The sequence below is a fragment of the Macrobrachium nipponense genome, chromosome 12, assembly GCF_015104395.2.
Source record: "Macrobrachium nipponense isolate FS-2020 chromosome 12, ASM1510439v2, whole genome shotgun sequence".
Taxonomy (NCBI): domain Eukaryota; kingdom Metazoa; phylum Arthropoda; class Malacostraca; order Decapoda; family Palaemonidae; genus Macrobrachium; species Macrobrachium nipponense.
Window position 1 is genome coordinate 75,957,711 of NC_087205.1, and position 5,109 is coordinate 75,962,819.

The following is a 5,109-nucleotide window of genomic DNA, read 5'->3' on the forward strand; positions in this document are numbered from 1 at the left end:
GTCCTTTCTGTCCCTTAAGTTCTTCAAATAAATTGTTATTTTCCACCTTTTTTTTTATGTTGAGTCACCTTTTTAATACTTTTCGTTGAACGTCATGAAGATCTAAAGCGCATATATGCATATATGGCAATAAAATGAAATTGCTGGTTGGAGGAAGTCCTTGAACTACACGTGCCAATCATGATGGTGTTGTGAACCTGTCTAGCCAACGTGTCAATGAAAATATGATTGCGCCTTAGGTAAGGGTTAAATCTCCGTTATCGCCCCTTGCAGCGAACTGTGTGGAAATAACTGAAACGCTGTGCAATTTAGAGATGTATGATGACATTTCCGTTGAAGCTATCAATATGGTCAAGGGAATTATTCACGCAAAATTGCAAAAAAGGAGACACCGAATTTTCCAATACATTTACGAGTAGCTCGACATAAACTGGAAGGCGATAAAATCATATTCGTGACGCAAGCTATTAATTTAAAATAAAAATGGTTATGTACCATGAAGTCTTTCGAGAGATGAAAGTACATACAAAGAATTTAAAAAGTTCTTAGACGGTTGGAATTGAAATTTCAATAATAAAGTTAAAGACTTCTAAGTGATCTAATGTATTAGAGAACACATTGACAAAATTGGCTAAAGTCTGTGTAAAGGAATTTGATTTTAAATTCAACTAGGAATATTACACGCAAAATTTAGATAACGCCAAGGGAAATACTGTCTCCAGTTTAAAGTAATTTGTGCATGTCATTTTTGAAAGATGAATATTGATAAAAATCATTCCACGCCTTGAAATATGGTTTAGGTAAGTTGGTGACATAATACATTAATTTGTATTTTGTCCAGAGCAAATAAGGAAAGAAATAAATGTTCACATCGATGTTTGCAAGAGGCTGTCTAGTGTTTAATCATGAATATATTTTTGACGTAACTGATGTAATGAATGACTAACGGCAGGATGTTAAGAGATCCTGATATCGTATTAGGTATTAAATTAAGAGCAGTAAAAGACTTTTTGATAATAACAGTAGAGAAACATTTAGCGCACAAGCCCTGCTTTCACCACTGTGTATTAATACACATTATTAGCACTCAGACTATTTCCCGTCAACTTAAAAACTTTAGATTCATTGCTACATTTAACAATAAAAATACAATTTAAACCAAATCACTTGTAGAGAACTCTCACAGTATTTTTAAAAGATGGGGTTATCAAATCCCATGTAAGCCGTGACAATTTTTATATCCGTCACACTAGATAGTCATTCGAAAAGACAAAAGACAGCGTCAAAAACGTGTAAAATATACAAAGATTTTAAGTGACATGGCAATTTTCATTCATGTAAATGAAAGCAATCATGGTCCCAATTAGGTGTTGAAATCCTGTTTTATTTTTTTCTTCTAAAAATGTATAAATATATAACTAAATCCAGTTTAATGAAATAACGTTTTTTTATACAATAAATCACCAATGTATAAACTTGATTCACTAATTTCCAAAGAAATGTAGTGGCAACTGTATTCATTTCAAGGACTGTAGTTTTGTTCGTTTTAACAGGTGAGATGTCACCTGCAGTTGAAAATGCGAAATCAAGCTTTGTTATTAGATCACTGGCCTAGGCCACAAATGAGGTTGGATGACCTCTTTCTGTAAGGTGATAATATTTTTTCAGCTGCCTACGTTATAGTTGGAACTGTCACCCAGGCTTATAAAGTATAAATTTCTATTATTGATCCGTTCATTTCAAGATATGTTAAGTAAAGAAGAAACTGGTCACGATTTATGTATGTATCTTCGTTCGTATGATGTTCTTTTTTTCAGTTTTACGGAATTCAGTATTGATATTTTTGTTCCATATTCGAGATGAAGCGCAGAACGGTACATAAAGTAAAGTTATTTATCGGAGATTATTCGTACTCGCCATTTTTCTTCTTTACGTTCAAAGTATGAATGAAAAGGTTCGCCCTCAAGCTCGACCGACCTTTATAACGTATTGTTTTCCCGGGAGTTAAAGAAGTTGGAAAGCAACTCAAGAAAAATGAGAACAAATAGGAAATTGTCCAGTGAGATGTAGGGAATTAAAAACAATATTAGCAAATGGAAATGAATGCGAGTTCAGAAAGGGAAGAATAGAAAAAAAATGAATTTATATTGGTATCTTAGGTGGATTTTTCCTCATTTTTCTTTAACGTTGGTTGCATTACTGGTGTGGTTAGTTATTAATTGGTTGAGAAAGCGAGAATGAACAGTATTTAGTTTAGTTTGCATTGTCTTAATGAATAAAACAGAGACAATTTTTCTTGGAACTTTTTTTGGAAAGGAGTTTTGTTAAAGAACATGAATTCAACTATTTTACGGGCGAATCAAATTCTTCAATTTGGCTTGTAAAATTGCAGCTCGATTAATAGTAACAAAATAATACGGTGGAAAAATGTTCTGTTGAGGATTCAAAACGGTTACTATTTATGCAGTTGGGTTGATTGAAATTTGGAGTAAAGCAAAAGACGCAGGGTCAAGTTGTGGTATTAGAAAGGAAATGGGAATATGGAAATGGAATAGCTGATTCATAAAGAAAGCATCGCAGACTGTCCATTGGTGGTAGCAAGAAGTTGCAGATTACTGGCAGAGTTGGAAACGTTTTGCCTGAGAGAAGCTCAATGGTGGCAAGCAGGTGAATGGTAGATATGAAGTTGAAATGATGAGCAATTGGTGCAGTTAATGAAAAATGGTATTTGTGCATTTACACAGGAATTGTGCAAGATGCTGGACTGAGAGAAAGAACATTTTTCATAGAGTAAGTGAGGCAAAGAATTGTTGAATAGACGAGTGTCTGTGGTTTTCTTCATCTGTTTGGAATGAAAGAAAACCTGTGAGAGTGGTTGAGATATTTGTTTGTGTGGTATTATGCATTAGGAAAGTTTAATGGGTGAGAAACGAGGTGAGGCGAAAGGTCTTAGGGAAGTTTTGTTCATGTAGAGAGAAAATCGCGTTAGGTTAGTCGATTCAAAGGTCCACGACTGGAAGTCTTGAGAGGACATCCGGGTACGACTAGAAACTGCTGAATTGGTATGCAGAGTTAGTATTACAGCAAAAGAGCTGGAATATCCAGGAATAAGGGAGTTTGTGCAAGGCGGAGGTGAGCTGTACTACTATGTATAGGAGCCGGCGTACTTTTGATGAAGCGGCCGTCAGTTTATAGAAGTTTCGTACATGGTTAGTTCATCTTAAATAAAATCGAGATATTTGGTTTTAGATATGTTTTTATTATCGGTAAAGCAAAACTTTATGGTCACTGTAAAGGAAATTTAGAAATTGTCTTCTAAAATAAAATTTAGTATATAACTCTAGTCGCTAGAGGGCAGGGTATTATGGAATCCTTGGAATATAAAATAAAATTTAGTATATAACTCTAGTCGCTAGAGGGCAGGGCATTTTAGAATCATTGGAATTTTGTTATTTCTGGATTCCTTGGGTTTTCTTTATTCAAAAAGTTTACTTCGTGTGGTGGTTTTTCTACTTCAACCAGTCTGCTTTTGAGCAATACAACAAACGTAAGAATTGTAAAATCAACCATCAGTGCAGTGAAAAAATTTGTTTTAACATTAATTATAGCTTAAAGTGCCACAGTTGGGTAATTGCTTCTTTTTCGTGTCTTTTCAGCCGTATTGACAGGTGTGGGACCCTAGTCAAGCGAGGTTTTGATTCTCATGTAAATTATTCACGCCCAAGTCATGCTGAAAATAATGGACAGTGCCTAGACTGATATTTGGACAGTGCTTAAAAGGATATTTGAAATAGCATAACGTTCATTGAAGCCCAGCTACGTCGTACATTCTCATCCTGGATAGGTTATTCCTCTCCTGGTAAATGTTCAGTGTTCTTGATCTTCGGCTTGACCTTCAAGAATAGATGCCATTCACCATTCTCTTATCATACTGCAAGAGTGGCTCAATTTTCAAATAATTTGAAGACCCCTGCTTGGAACACCGGCATCGAATGAACTTCTTGTCCCTTACATTTAATGCCTAAGTTGAGTATAGTATGTATGTAATTGATAATTATATATAATTAATTTTTATATGTTGGCTTTTTATCCCATTCATTGTTTTCTTCTATGTTTGCCATTTATTGTGATCCCTTCTTCCTGTCGAACCTCAGATTTCTAGCTTTCTCTCTCCCTACATATTCCCTTCTCCCTTACAGTCACCAATGCATATTTTGTGTCTTTTAAATTACTTTTTATAGAAGTTTTGTACATGGTTAGTTCATCTTGAATAAAATTGAGACCTTTGGTATTAAATGTTTTTATTATCGGTAGAGCAAAATTTTATGGTCACCAAGGCATATTTTGTGTCTTTTAAATTATATTTTTCTCTTGAAAAAGAGGCATTTTTATACCTCTTTTTAGTGTGACGCAAAATTAGTCTTCCTTTTTTTTTCTCGCTCTTACCGTATGTTACAGCTATCAGTTTTGCAAATGCTGGTAGTCTTCCATTTTTGTATCAAAACTATTCATATATGTATGAATAATTCATAACATATTTAACATTTGTCCATAGAATGCGAGTCATCAGTCGAACACAAAATACGAACCAGATTTAGGAAATCAATTTCAAGCAGCAAATGCAATTAACAGGTCTTTTTCATGGTCCCTGCTCTTCCTCTATATAACACGGCACATGCCCTTCCCTTCATACTTGCCAAAACCCGCTAGATAGGAAGCACAAAATCATCTTTTCCAAAATAATTTCTATAGTATTAATTAATGATAACTTTTAGATATTTTTCCCTTTCCCCCTTTCCTCGCATTCAGTAAGCATCGTGATTCCTTTACCCCTCTTCCCGTGTTGCCAAAAGGCCTCCTTCCCGTGAATGAGGGTGGTTGAATCCTCCATCTATCGTCTGCGTTTTTCATCTCAGTTGTTTTGATAGCTTCATTATCCTCTGTTTTGAATGGAGCTCATTTCATTGCATTGTAGAAAAAAGTTTCATTGATCTAATATTTTAAAGCCTCAATAACTAGTATATTTTCATAGTTTCATTACTCTGAATTTTAATAACCCCATTACTCTGTTTTCTGAATGGGTTGCTCAGTAATTACATGGGTACAAGT

General features: G+C 34.6%; 1 long non-coding RNA gene across 1 annotated transcript in view; it reads left to right on the top strand.

The window, feature by feature from the left end:
- LOC135225025 (uncharacterized) overlaps positions 1-4,183 on the top strand; it is a 329,201-nt gene extending 325,018 nt beyond the window's left edge. The window contains exon 4 of the long non-coding RNA XR_010316881.1: positions 3,657-4,183. This is a non-coding gene — a long non-coding RNA (uncharacterized LOC135225025). The remainder of the gene's footprint in view (positions 1-3,656) is intronic.
- The last annotated feature ends 926 nt before the right edge of the window (positions 4,184-5,109 follow it).